The sequence below is a fragment of the Vulpes vulpes genome, chromosome 8 (assembly GCF_048418805.1).
Source record: "Vulpes vulpes isolate BD-2025 chromosome 8, VulVul3, whole genome shotgun sequence".
NCBI classification, from domain to species: Eukaryota; Metazoa; Chordata; class Mammalia; order Carnivora; family Canidae; genus Vulpes; species Vulpes vulpes.
The window spans coordinates 28,602,407-28,617,716 of NC_132787.1; the positions used below are offsets into that span (position 1 = coordinate 28,602,407).

General features: G+C 35.9%; 1 pseudogene; it reads left to right on the forward strand.

The window, feature by feature from the left end:
* Positions 1-7,541: 7,541 nt before the first annotated feature.
* On the forward strand, positions 7,542-9,132 carry LOC112917548 (importin subunit alpha-1 pseudogene; annotated as a pseudogene).
* Positions 9,133-15,310: the final 6,178 nt, after the last annotated feature.

Consider the following 15,310-nt stretch of genomic DNA (forward strand, 5'->3'; position numbering starts at 1 on the left):
AAATTACAATATTTTATTTTTGCTCTTTTTGCCCTTTGTCTCAGAAGACATATCTAGTAAGACGTTTCTATGGCTCATGTCAAAGAGGTTATTGTCTGTGTTCTCTTCTAGGATTTTGATGGTTTCCTGTCTCACTTTTAGGTCTTTCATCCATTTTGAATTTATTTTTGAATGTGGTGTAAAAAAGTGGTCTTTTCATTCTGTAGCATGCAGCTGTCCAGTTTTTCCAACACTGTTTGTTGAAGAGACTTTTTCCTATGGAATGATCTTTTCTACTTTGTTGAAGATTAGTTCATCATAGAGTTTTGGCTTCATTTCTGGGTTTTCTATTACATTTTATTGATCTATGTGTTTGTTTTTGTGCCAGTACTATGCCGTCTTGATGACTACAGCTTTGTAATATAACTTGAAGTCCAGAATTATGATGCCTCCAGCTTTACTTTTCTTTTTCAGAATTGCTTTGGCTATGCAGGGTCTTCTGTGGTTTCATACAAGTTTTTGGATTGTTTTTTTTAGCTCTGTGAATAATGCTGGTGGTATTTTGATAGAGATTGCATTAAATTTGGTTTGCTTTCAGCAGTATAGACATTTTAACAGTATTTGTTCTTCCAATCCATGAGCATGAAATGTCTTTTTCATTTATTTTTGTCATCTTCAATTTATTTCATAAGTGTTTTATAGTTTTCAAAGTGCAGATTTTTTACCTCTCTGGTTAGGTTTATTTGTATGTATCTTATGGTTTTTGTTGCAATTGTAAATGGAATCAAATCCTGATTTCTTTTTCTTCATATCCTGTGAACTTGTCTGTCTGTTCTAGCAATTCTTTGGTGAAGTCTTTTGGGTTTTCTACATAGAGTATCATGTTGTTTGCAAAGAGTAAAAGTTTGACTTCTTCATTGCCAATTTGGATGCTTTTTCTTTCTTTTTGTTGTCTGATTGCCTAAGCTAGAACTTCCAGTACTATGTTAAATAACTGATGAGAGTGGACATCCTTGTCTTGTTCCTGATCATACAGGAAAAGCTTTTAGTTTTCCCCCACTTAGGGTAATATTAGCTGTGATTTTTTCATATATAGCCTTTATGATGTTGAAGTATGTTCCCTCTATCCCCACTTTGTTGATGGTTTTTGTTGTCATTGATGGTTTTTACCATGGATGGATGTTGTACTTTGTCAAATGCTTTTTCTGCATCTATTGAAAAGACCATATGGTTCTTATCCTTTCTTTTATTAATGTGGTGCTTCAAATTGATCCGCAATTATTGAATCATCATTTCAACCCAGGAGTAAATCTCACTTGATCGTGGCGAATGATTCTTAAATGTACTGTTGGATTAGCTTTCCTATTTGTTGAAAATTTTTTCATCTATGTCATTGGGATATTGGCCTATAGTTCTCTTCTGTAGTGGAGTCTTTGTCTGGTTTTGGAATCAGGGTAATGCTGGCCTCATAGAATGAATTTGGAGGTTTTCTTTCCATTTCTAGTTTTTGGAATAGTTTGAGAAGAGTAAGTGTTAACTCTTCTTTAAATGTTTGGTAGAATTGCCCTGGGAAGCCATCCAACCTTGGATTCTTTGTTGGGAGATTTTTGATTACGGATTCAATTTATTTGCTTGTGATTAGTCTGTTAAAGTTTTCTACTTCCTGTTTCAGTTCTGGTAGTCTATATGTTTCTAGGAATTTGTCCATTTCTTTCAAATTGCTCAATTTGTTGGTATATAATTTTTCATAATAATCTCTTAAAATTGTATTTCTCTGGTTTGGGTTGTTATTTCTCCTCTTTCACTTGTGATTATATTTATTTCTCTTTTCCTTTTGATATATCTAGTGAGGCGTTTATCAGTTTTATTATTTTTTCAAAGAACCAGCTCCTGGTTTCATTGATCTGTTCTACTGTTTTAATAGTTTCCATATTATTTATTTCTACTCTAATCTTTATTATTTCCCTTCTGCTGGCTTTAAGCTCCATTTGTTGTTCTTTTTCTACCTCCTTTAGGTATAAGGTTACATTGGTTCTTTTTGAGATTTTTCTTGCTTCTGTAAGTAGGCCTGTATTACTATATACTTCCCTCTTTGGACCTTTTTTACTATATCACAGAGGTCTTGGACTGTTGTGTTTTCATTTCATTTTCATGTGTTTCCGTGTATTTTTAAACAATTTTTTCTTTAATTTCCTAGTTGACCCATTAATTGTTTAGTAGCATGTTGTTTAACCTCCAGGTATTTGTGGTCTTTCCAATTTTTTTCTTGTGATTGACTTCAAGTTTCATAGCATTGTGGTCAGAAAATAAGTATAGTATAATCTCGATCTTTCTTTACTTGTTAAGCCTGATTTGTGACCTAGCATGTTATCTGTTCTGGAGAATGTTCTATGTGCACTTGAAAAGAATGTATATTCTGCTGCTTTGAGATGAAATATTCTAAACATATGTATTAAGTCCATCTGGTCCAGTGTAACATTCAGAGCCAATGTTCCCTTATTGATTTTCTTCTTAGATGATCTGTCCACTGCCATAACTGGAGTGTTAAAATCCTCTGCTATTATTGTATTATTATCAGTGAATTTCTTTATGTTTGTTATTAATTGATTTATATATTTGGGTGTTCCCAATTAGAGACTACAAATATTTATGATTGTTAGATTTTCTTATTGGATAATCCCCTTTATTATGATATAGTGACCTTCTTCATCTCTTGTTACAGTCTTAGGTTTAAAATCTAGTTTGTCTGATATAAATGTTGCTATTCCAGCTTACTTTTGATGTCCATTTGCATGATAAATGTTCTTCCATCCCCTTACTTCCCATCTTCAGGTGTCTTTAAGTCTAAAATGAGTCTCTTGTAGGCAGACCCACATACATGGATCTTTTTTTTATCCATTCTGACATGCTATGTCTTTTGATTGGAGTGTTTAGTTCATTTGAATTCAGAGAAATTATTGATAGATATGTATTTGGTGCCATTTTATTACATGTTCTGTGGATGTTTCTGGAGATTTTCCCTGTTCCCTTCTTGTTTTTGTCACTTTTGTCTTTCCTTCCCACTCAAAGAGTCCCCTTTTAATATTTCTTACAGGGCTAGTGCAGTGGACACAAACTCCTTTAGTTTCCTTTAGTTTATGTTTGTATGGGAAGCTCTTTATCTCTCCTTCTATTCTGAATGATAGCCTTGCTGGATAGAATGTTCTTGGCTGCAGATTTTTCTTGTTCAGCACATTGAATATCTCATGCTATTCTCTTTTGGCCTGCCAAGTTTCTGTGGAGAGATCTCCTAGCTGGTTTTATGGATCTTTCTCTATAAGTCAGGGGACTTCTTTTGTCTTCTTGCTTTTAGGATATTTTTTTTATCACTATATTTTGCAAATTTAACTGCAATATATCTTGGTGTTGGCCTGCTTTTGTTGATTTTTATGGGAGTTCTTTGTGCCTCCTGAATGTGGATGTCTGTCTTTCCCCAAATTAGGGAAGTTTTCAGCTATAATTTCCTCAAATAACCTCCTTTCTCTTTTTCTCTTTTATCTTGTGGGAATCCTATGATACAAATGTTATCACATTTGAAAGAGTCATTGAGTTCCATAAGGCTACTTTCATGATTCTTCTTCCTCTTTTTTGTTCAGCTCCATTATTTTTCATAATTATATCTTATATGTCATTTATCCATTCCTATACGTCTTCCATGCCTATGATCATTATGTTCAGTTGGTTTTGAATCTCGGTTATTATATTTTTCATTTCTGCCTGATTGTTTTTTTTTAACTCTTTTATTTGTATGGTAAGGGTCTCCCTGATGTCTTCCATACTTTTCTCAAGCCTGATGAGTATCCTTATGAGTATCCTTACGATTGTTATTTTAAATTTTCCATCAGCCATATTACTCTTATCTGTTTTGATTAGATCTCTGGATATGATCTTTTGTTGTTCTTTCTTTTCTATGTATTAGAAAAATCTAATGTCTTCTTCCATGTATTAAAAAAGTCTGTTTCCTGCTCCTGTGAGTAATGGCTTTATGAAGAAAAAGTCTTAAAATGTCTAGGACCTGACACTTCAGGGAGTTTCTCTGATGTGTGCTGCATATGCTCTGCTGTTGTGATTTGGCTGCTCAATCCCTCAGGTCAGTCAGCTGAGGTTCCCCTTGTCTGTAGTGGGCAGTGTTCAGATGTTGGTCAGAGTGTGGTAAGTTTTAATTAAGTGTGCTCTCATTTGTTTGTTAAATGAGACCTGATGCTACTTCCAGTAAAATTGAAGCCTTGCAGAACTCTGGTCGATAGACATAGTGCATGCAGGGGTTTGTGCTGGTCTTCTTGGGGAGGGGTCCACTGCACTGATTCTTAGGCACACTTGCCTGAGAAATGCAGTACTAGCAGAAGGCAAGGAGGTGGGAATTAGTATAAATGGGTTAGGCAGCCAGTGTTGATGCTGTGCTGTTTGCCAAAACTGGTTTATGCTGAGGGGTGGGGGAAGGAAATGCCATAGCCAGCTCCTTTGTCCTCAGAGAGGGGACCCTCTACTTGCTGCTCTTAGAGAAGTACTCCAGAAGAGTGAATAATTTCCTCTCTTGCATCCTAGGCATTTTTCAGATCACTGTTTTCTTGCTGTCTGTCTCTGCATTGCTTGTCTGCCTGGAGCAGTGCAGTGCACTTTGGCTCTATCCTTGCCAAGACTGCTAATTTTTAAAACTCCAAATTTTAGGGAGCTGGTGTGGCAGGGACCAGTGTTGGTCTTCTGGGTGAGGGCCTGACTGTGCTGGGATGGATGAAGGTGTGACTGAGAAGGGAAGTGGCACAGAGCACAGGGGCATGGGACTTGGAGCAAAGTAGACTAAACAGTCAGCATTTGGATAGCCACTTTCAGCAGGTGTCTTTGCACCTATGCTGAGGGGCTGAGGGGTGAAATGACATTCACTGGCTCTTTTGTTCCCAGAGACACAATGTCACCTCTCACAGATACACTCCAAGAAGAATTAAGTCTCTTCCTGTGCACCTCAGGTGATCCCCAATTGCACCATCTGCCCTGGGATGGCTTATGTGCCTTCTCTCTAGGAGTAGGCCAGAGCCCTCAGTGGCCTATACTAGCCAAATCTGCAGACTTCTAAAAACCTAGTCTTGATCCCCACTGGTTGCAAAAATTCACCAAAATCAGCCCTGTTCATTTTCCCAGCCAATGGCTTTGGGGAAGTGTTCTTGTGTGCATTTCTGTGCACTCTACTCTCTCTTGCCTTTTCTCATGACCAGGGCTCCTTCCCTTCTACATCATGTGTGATCCATTTCTCCCCCAAACCACATCTCTGCACCCTTCCTCGATGTGGCCTCTCCTCTCCATCTAGTTGTGCAGTTTGTTTTGTCAGTCCTCAAGTTGATTTCTCGGGTAGTCAGAATGATTTGATATTTATCTAGCTGTGTTTGAGTGACGAGACAAATCTAGGGTCCTCCTACTACTCTGCCATCCTAGCTGTTTGTGAATTTATGCTTATCTCTCCACATTAATATAAGTCACTGTCATCTCTTATCTAGGCTATCATGTAGCCTCCTAACTTTTAGCACTTTTTGTGCTTCCTTTTCTTGGACCATTACTATATATTCTCTATATAAAAGTCTGACTAATCCTTTTTTTAAGAACAGAAATTGGACCATGTCACCCATTTGCTTTAAATTGCCAATGGCTTCTTGTACATAGGAGAAACTTTTTTTTTTCCTTTACCATGGTCTTCAATGTTCAATATCAAGTAGCTCCATCTGTCTTTTTGTTCTCATTATTTGCCAAATTCAATTACATGCATGTGCATTTACATAAGAAAATATTATTAAGCATTTAATGCATTCCAAGTACTTTTTTAGGGCTTTGTGATATATATGTTAAAAATTAAACACAAATAAATATATTTATCCTGTGAAATTTACTTTCTGCTAGTTTGAATTAGTTGAAGGTTAATTTTGTTATATAATTTTTACCTCAGGGATACCTGGGTGGCCCAGCAGTTGAGCATCTGCCTTTGGCTTAGGGAGTGATCTCAGGGTCCCGGGATCGAGACCCCAATGGGCTTCCTGCATGAAGCCTGCTTCTCCCTCTGCCTCTGTCCCTGACTCTCTCCCTGTGTCTCTCATGAATAAATAAAATCTTTTAACAACAACAAAAAATAAGTTTTACCTCAATAAAAAAAGAAAGAAAAAAAAACAAAAACAGTGCAACATAGAAAACAGGGACAAATATGGTAGATATCAATCCAAATATATTAATAATCACACTAAATGTGCCTGGTTTAAACGTATGAACTAAAAGATGAAGATTGCGAGTGAACAATAAAAATAGGTTCAACTACATATTATTAACAGAAATCCCAGATATAAAGATGGAGAGATTAAAACTAAAGAGATGGTGAAGAGATACTATCCTAACAACAAAAACAACAATAATAGTAGTAATAATAATGAGTAGCTATATTAATTTCAGACAAATCAGACTTCAGAACAAGAAAAATGAAGAGGGATGGAGGGAGCATTATATATTGATGAATGAGTCAATTCCTTAAAAACACATAGCAGGGATCCCTGGGTGGCGCAGCGGTTTGGCGCCTGCCTTTGGCCCAGGGCGCGATCCTGGAGACCCGGGATCGAATCCCACGTCGGGCTCCCGGTGCATGGAGCCTGCTTCTCCCTCTGCCTGTGTCTCTGCCTCTCTCTCTATCTCTCTGTGACTGTCGTAAATAAATAAAAATTAAAAAAAAAAATTTAAAAACACATAGCAATCCTTAGTTTATATGCATTTAGCAAAACAGTGTCCAAACATCTAAGGCAAAAACTGGTAGACTGCAAGGAAAAGTAGGTAAATCTATTATCACAGTTGGAAACTTCAACATATTTCTAATAGAAATGGATAGATCCAGCAGGTAAAAATGACTAAGGATATAGTTGAATGGAACATCATCAATCAATTGGATCTAATTGATCTTTATAAGATACTTCTTCCAACAAGTACAAAATTCCTGTTCCTCTCAGGTGCACATGGAACATTCACCAAGATAGACCACATTTGCTAAGGGCCACCTTAGCAAACTTAAAAGATAGAAATGATACAACATGTGCTCTCAGAATACAAAAGAATTACACTGGGAATTAATTACAGAGCGAGCAGCTGATAAGTCCTGAAATTCCTGGAGATTAAACAACACACTTATAAGTAACATATGGATCAAAAAAGAAATCTCAAGGTAAATATAAAATATTTTAGACTAAATGAAAATAAAAATATTATTTACCAAATTTGTTTGATCTAACAGAAGTTATGCATAGAGGGAAATTTATAGCATTTAATATATTTTAGAAAAATAAAATCTAAAATCTGTAATCTAAGCTTCTACTTTAGAAAATTGAAGAAGACAGGGAAATTAAATCCCAAGTATGCAAAAGAGAATAAATTATAGCCACACCATCTTTGGGCTGATCCGTGGTGGGCGTTTTGAGGGCAGCTGACCCGCAGCATACCTGCCTGGCACTGTCTCCTGCGGAAGCCTGAGCCGCCGTGCAGCTTTCTCCCTTTGTCTCATAACCATGTCCACCAATGAGAATGTTAATTCACCAGCTTCCCACTTTAACAGATTCAAGAACAAGGGGAAAGACAATACAAAATGAGGCAGCGCTGAATAGAAGGTAATGTGGAGCTGAGGAAAGCTAAGAAGGATGACCAGATGCTGAAAAGGAGAAATGTAAGCTCATTTACTGATGATGCTACCTCTCCACTGCAGGACAACCGCAACAACAAAGGCACTGTAAATAGGTCTTTTGATGACATTGTCAAAGGAATAAATAACAACAATCTGGAAAGTCACCACCAGGCTACTCAAGTTGCTAGCAAACTATTTTCTAGGGAAAAACAGCCCCCTATAGACAACATAATCCAGGCTGGTTTGATCGCAAAATTTGTGTCCTTCTTGGGCAGAACTGATTGTAGTCCTATTCACTTTTAATGTGCTTGGGCCCTCACTAACATTGCTTCCGGGACATCAGAACAGACCAAGGTGGTAGATGTGGTAGATGGAGGTGCTATCCCAGCATTCATTTCTTTGTTGTCATCTTTCCATGCCCACATCAGTGAACAAGCTGTATGGGCTCTAGGAAACATTACAGGTGATGGTTCAGTTTTTTGAGACTTGGTTATCAAGTATGGTGCAGTTGACCCACTGTTGGCTCTTCTTGCAGTTCCCGATATGTCATCTTTAGCATGTGGTTACTTATGTACCCTTACTTGGACCCTTTCAAACCTTTGTCGCAACAAGAATCCTACACCCTGGTAAGATGCTGTTGAGAAGATTCTTCCTACCTTAGCTCGTCTCCTGCATCATGATGATCCGGAAGTATTAGCAGATACCTGTTGGGCCATTTCCTATCTTACTGGTGGTCCAAATGAATGGATTGAAATTGTGAAAACAGGAGTCATACCCCAACTTGTGAAGCTTCTAAGAGCTACTGAATTGCCCATTGTGACTCCTGCACTAAAAGTCATAGGAAATATTGTCACTGAGACAAATGAACAGCCTCAGGTTGTAACAGATGCAGGAGCACTTGTTGTCTTTTCCAGCTTGTTAATGAACCCCAAAACTAACATTCAGAAGGAAGCTACAAGGACAATGTTAAAATCACAGTTGGTCGCCAGGACCAGATACAGCAAGTTGTGAATCATGGATTAGTCCCATTCCTGTTTGGTGTTCTCTCTAAGGCAGACTTTAAGACACAAAAGGAAGTTGTTTGGGCTGTGACCAGCTATACAAGTGGAGGAATGGTTGAACAGATTGTATACCTCATTCATTGTGTCATAATAGAACCACTGATGAACCTCTTAACTGCAAAAGATACCAAAATTATTCTGGTTATTCTGGATACCATTTCAAACATCTTCCAGGCTGCTGAGAAACTAGGTGAAACTGGGACACTTAGTATAATGATTGAAGAATGTGGAGATTTGGACAAAATTGAAGCTCTACAAAACCATGAAAATTTGTCTGTGTACAAAGCTTCATTAAACTTAATTGAGAAGTATTTCTCTGTAGAGGAAGAGGAAGATCAGAATGTTGTGCCCGAAACTACATTTGAAGGCTATACATTCCAAGTTCAGGATGGCACTCCTGGGACCTTTAACTTTTAGATTGTACAGCTGAGGCAGAAAGTTATTTGCTGTGTACTCTGTTTGGTACAAGTTTGCTGTACTGTTTCTCTACTAAGAATTCTTTGTAAATGTGTTTTGTTATTGTAGTACTTTTTACAACAAAACTATACTTGACCATTTCCAAACTTTACAAACTGTATAAAGCTCCTCCTCTCAATGGATTTCTTATTTCTTTTTTCTTTTTTTTTTTTTATTTATGATAGTCACAGAGAGAGAGAGAGGCAGAGACACAGGCGGAGGGAGAAGCAGGCTCCATGCACCGGGAGCCCGATGTGGGATTCGATCCCGGGTCTCCAGGATCGCGCCCTGGGCCAAAGGCAGGCGCCAAACCGCTGCGCCACCCAGGGATCCCAGGATTTCTTATTTCTATGTGGAATCTCCTATCTTGCAGTGTCCTGTAAATAAAGATTAAATTCCACCCTTTTCTTAACAAATAAAGGAAAAAAAATAAATTACAATAATTAGGGCAAGAACTAATGATATTGATAACAATAAATTATTAAAGAATATCAACAAAACCAAAAACAATGACAAAAATCAATTAAGTTGGTGAACTTCTGACTATGCTCCATGAAAAAAAAAGAGAGAGAATACACAAATTATTTAAAATCATAAATGTGAGAAGAGCTAGCACTATTGATCCCAGGGACAAAAACATAATAATAAATATGATAAATAACCTTATGCTCACAAATTTAATAATTTTGATGAAGTGGACCAATTCCTTGAAAGATACAGCCTACTAAAAATCAGACAAGTAGAAATAGACCTATATCTAGCAAATAAATTGAATCAATAACTAATAATGTTCCACAAAAGGAATGCACTAAGCACAAATAATTTCCCTAGTGAATTCTACCAAACATTTGTCAAATAAATAAGTGAATTCTCTAAAATGTTTTTCAGAAAGTAGAAGCAAGAGAACACTTCCTAATTCATTTTATGTGGCCAGTATTACCAAAACCAAAAATATTCTAGGATAAAAAAATTAAAGATTAATATCTCTTGATGCAGGGATCCCTGGGTGGCTCAGCGGTTTGGCTCGGGGTGCGATCCTGGAGTCCCGGGATCAAGTCCCACGTCGGGCTCCTGGCATGGAGCCTGCTTCTCCCTCCTCCTGTGTCTCTGCCTGTCTCTCTCTCTCTCTCTAGGTCTATCATAATTAATTAATTAATTAATTAAATAAAATCTTAAAAAAATATCTCTTGATGAGCACTGAGCACTGAACAATGTATAGAATTGTTAAATCATACTGTACACCCAAAACTAATATAATTATACTGGAATGAGAAAATCTTTTATGAATATGGATGCAATAATAATCAAGAAAATATTACGGGGATGCCTGAGTGGCTCAGTGGTTGAGCGTCTACTTTTGGCTCAGGTCCTGATCCTGGGATCCTAGGATGGAGTCCTGCATTGGGCTCCTGCAGGGGGCCTGTTTCTCCCCCTGCCTATGTCTGTGCCATTCTTTCTCTCTCTCTCTCTCTCTCTCTCTGTGTCTCTCATGAATAAATAAATAAAATCTTAAAAAAGAAAATATTAGTAAGTTCAACCCAACAATGTGTAAAAGCAATGATATACAATAACCAAGTTGAATACGATCTGAGCATGCTAAGCTTTTTAGTATTTGAAAATCAAGTGATATAATCCATGACATCAATAGGCTAAAGAGAAAAAAAAATCATTGATAGATACAGAAAAAGTATTTGCCCAAATCTATTAACATTTCACAGTAAAATCTCTTGAAAACTAGGAATAAAGTGGAACTTCCACAAATTGACAAAGAATATTTATAAAAACCTAAGCTAATATTGTTACTGGTAAGAAATTAGGCAAAATGCATGGAGTCTATTTTCACCATTTCTATTTATCTCCATACTAGAAATCCTAGCATGAAGACAAGAAAATGAAGTAAACGGTAGAAAAGAAAAATGTAAAACTCTAATTTAAAAACCCAAAGAAAATGTAAGTAAATGGAGAGGTATTCCACGTCAATGGATATGAAGACAATGTTAAAGTGTCGATTCTTCTCAATCTGATATATAGATTCAAAGCAACACAAATCAAAACTCCAGCAAACGATTTTTTGGATATTGAAAACAGATTCTAAAGTTTATACGGAGACTCAAAAAAGACCCAGAATAATGAACACAATACTGAAGAAAAAGAACAAAGTCAGATGACTGATGCTATCTGAACTAAGTTCTTACTATAAATCTACAGTAATTAACAGTGTGGTAATGGAAAATGAAGAGCTATGTTGAAACAGAAAGAAAGCCTAGAAATAGACTCACACAGATATAATCAACTAACCTTTGACAAAGGGCCAAAAGCAATTCAACGGGAAAAGGATCATCTTTTCAACAACGGTGTTGGAACACGTGGACACCAACATACAAAAAAAAAAAAAAATTATCATAGACTTTAAGTCATAGACTTAAAAAAAGTCATAGACTTTTCATGGGAAATAGCTATAGATATTAATATATAATGTAAACTGTAATACTTCTAGAAAATAATATAAGAGAAAATTTAGGGGATCCCTGGGTGGCTCAGTGGTTTAGCGCCTGCCTTTGGCCCAAGGCACGATCCTGGAGTCCCGGGATCGAGTCCCGCGTCAGGATCCTGGCATGGAGCCTGCTTCTCCCTTGTCCTGTGTCTCTGCCTCTCTCTCTCTCTCTCTCTCTCTCTCTCTCCCCCTCTCTCTCTATGTCTATCATAAATAATAAATAAATAAATATTTAAAAAAATAAGAGAAAATTTAGCTGAGCTTGGGTTTAGTGATGAGTTTCTATACACATTAAAGCACAACACACAAAAGAAAAAGTTGGCAAATTGTACTCATTGCAATGTAAAAACCTCTGTTCTGGAGAAGGCATTGTTAAGAAAATAGAAAGGCAAGCCGTAGACTGGAGGACATTAGCAAAATACATATGTGATAAAGGTCTTTGTCCAAAATATCCAAAAAAAACCCTCTTAAAACTCAATAAGAAAGCAAACAACCCAATTATGAAAATGGGCAAAAGAGCTGAACACCTTATCAAAAATAAACAGATGGCAAATAAGTGTATGAAAAGATGCTTACCATATGTCACTAGAGAATTGCAAATTAAAACAAGGAGATACCTCTACATACCTATTAGCCCGAAATTAAAAATACGGAGGATACCAAATGCTAGCAGAGATCTGGAGCAACACAAACTCTTATCCTTTGCTGGTGGGAATGTAAAATTGTAAAAGCCTTTTTGAAAAATAGTTTTGTGATTTCTTACAAAGCTTAACATTCGTATATCATATGATTCAGCAGTCCTGCTCCTTGGTATTTACACAACTGAGTGAAAATGTTTAGTGACACAAAAACCTGCAGAGGAATATCTGCAACAGTTTTATTCATAATTGCCTAAAACTGGAAACAAGGATATGTCATTCAGTGGGTGAATGGATAAACTATGGTTACCTCCATTCAACAGAATATTGTTTAAAATAAAAGTTGTAAATGAACAGAGGACTACTAAAAGACATGGAGAAGCTTAAACACATTGCTCAAAGAAGTCAATCTGAAAAGGTTACATACTGTAGATTTCAACTATCTGATATTCTGGAATAAGCAAAACTAAATGTGTAGTAAAAAGATCAGTGGTTACCAGTGGCTTGTGGAAGGGGAGAGAAAGAGCATAGGTGTTTATGGTAATGAAACTGTTCTGTAAGATACTGTAATGGTATATACTTGACATGCATTTTTCAAACTCATAGATCTGTACAACATGGAGAGTGAACCCTAAGGACTTTAGTTAATAATTTATCAATATTGGTTCATTCATTCTAGCAAATATACCACGTTAATACAAAATGTTAATTATAGAGGATATAGTCTGAGGAGCGATGTAAGAAGAGTATATGGGGAATTTTTGTATTTTCTATTCAATTTTCTGTGAATCTAAAAATACTCTAAAAATGAAGTCTATTAAATTATGAAAAGTTATAAAACATCAAACACATAAGAATATTTTGTGGAGTGCCTGGGTGGCTGAGTCAGTTAAGCATCCAACTCTAGATTTCAGTTCAGGTCTTGATCTCAGGCTCCCAGGATTGAGCCCATATAGGACTCCTTACTCAGTGGAGAGTCTGCTTTGCTCCCCCTTCTTCTGTCCCTCCCCCCACTCACATTCGTGCTCTCTCTCTCTAAAAAAAAAAATCTTTAAAAAATAAAAATAATAAAAAAGAATATTTTGTAAATATGTAAAGATAAAAATACATGTATATGCTTATGTATATACATATGTGTTTATGTATATGTGTGCAATTCTAAAATAAGCAGTGAATAAATATAGCTTAACACAGTTGCTGGTTCATATTCTTTGTGTATTTGGGTTTTGTTTGTTTCCATGTATACGCACACACACAAAAAACACTGTTAATATGTGTATAGGTGCTCATATCTATTCAGAAACATTACACTAATATATAATGTTTAGGAATATTACTTATACACATGCCTATTCATGTGTATAAGTAATATGTATATACATTTTGATATATGTTGCAACTTTAAAAAATTTACTTAAGGAAAATGGGGCCTGGACTGATTATCTGATACTAATTATCTATTTGTCTAATTTATGTTAATAGCCAATTTAAGGTTATAGTGGATTCATCACTTCTGTGAATGATTAGAAAAATCAGGTCTATCTTTATTTCTACCATTTTTTCATTTTCTGTTGTTTTTTCCTTGTTTTGAATCCTTTCTGTCATCTATCCTTCTAGGTAAACTGGAGAACTTTTAAAATTGTGATTATCAAATTTTTTTTTTTTGGAATCTAGTTGGAATACGTCCATTTTTATATATGGGTTTTAGTAATGTTGGCATTTTGATAATTATTTTTGTCCAAGAATATGGTATGCTTTTCCATTTTTTTACTTTTGCTTATGTCTTTCAATAAAATGTGTTATTTTAAATAGATTCTTATGTGTTTATTGTTCTATTTATTTATGAGCAGTTCAGCTTTGTTTTAAAGCCTTTGTGAATAGAATTTTTTTTTAAAGATTTTATTTATTTATTCATGAGAGACAGAGAGAGAGAGAGAGGCAGAGACACAGGCGGTGGGAGAAGCAAGCTCCATGCAGGGAACCCAACCTGGGACTCAATCTCAGGTCTCCAGGATCACGCCCTGGGCTGAAGGCAGCGCTAAACTGCTGAGCCAACCGGGCTGCCCAGAAAATTTTAATTTCCATTTATTTTGGTCAATTTTGAAGTTACTGGATTTGAATATTTCCTTGTATCAAGATTAATGAATTCTACCATTAGTCAATTCTAATCTTACTTAAAACTAAAACCTTGTTTTTTTGATAAGCCATTACTTAACTGAAGAATATTTTTCTATTCTAATATTTGTACCTATTTGAATATTTTTGTTTTTAGTTTATTTGCTGGAGTTTCCAAAACAAAGCTATGTAATAATGGTAGGTAACCCTGTCTTGTACTAGATATTAATAAATATGGCTTTAAAATGTGTACTATGAAAAAAAATGTGTACTATGAAACAAAATATTCTTTGTTTTCATCTGTATGGACCTCTTCTCTGCCTTTTAGAATTTTTATTAGGAATGGCTGCTGAATTTTATCTAATTTCCTTTTAAAATCCATTATTTTATATCTCAAGTAGTGAATTTGTTGACCCATCTCATGATTGCTAGTTTCAAAATTAAATGGGCAACTTTTCACTTATTTCTATGGTGTAACAATTGTTAAAGAGGAACTGTTATTTAAACCTGAAATATAAGTAAAATAAATAGTTTGGAATGATGGCTTTGAAAAGATAGGTCTTTTATCAACATCCAGCACAGAACATGTGTCATATGATAGGGTGAATGAGAAATTTAACAGCTTTCACTTGATGGGGGCCTCAGCAGGAGTGCTGTTTTAAGGGACAACCTAATTTCCAATTGTGATAAGAATGTATATTGGATATTTAAGGAAAAAGCTGAAACGGTATTTAATTTAGTGGTATTTAATGAGTATTTCAAAGGTAGAGTGCAAAAGTTGTGATTTGGAATTGTGCAAAGGCCATCACTTATTTTACATTTAAGTTTACAATTCCATCTTAAGTTTTTCCATTTTGTCAAAGTACAAGAAACACATACAAATGCATGTATT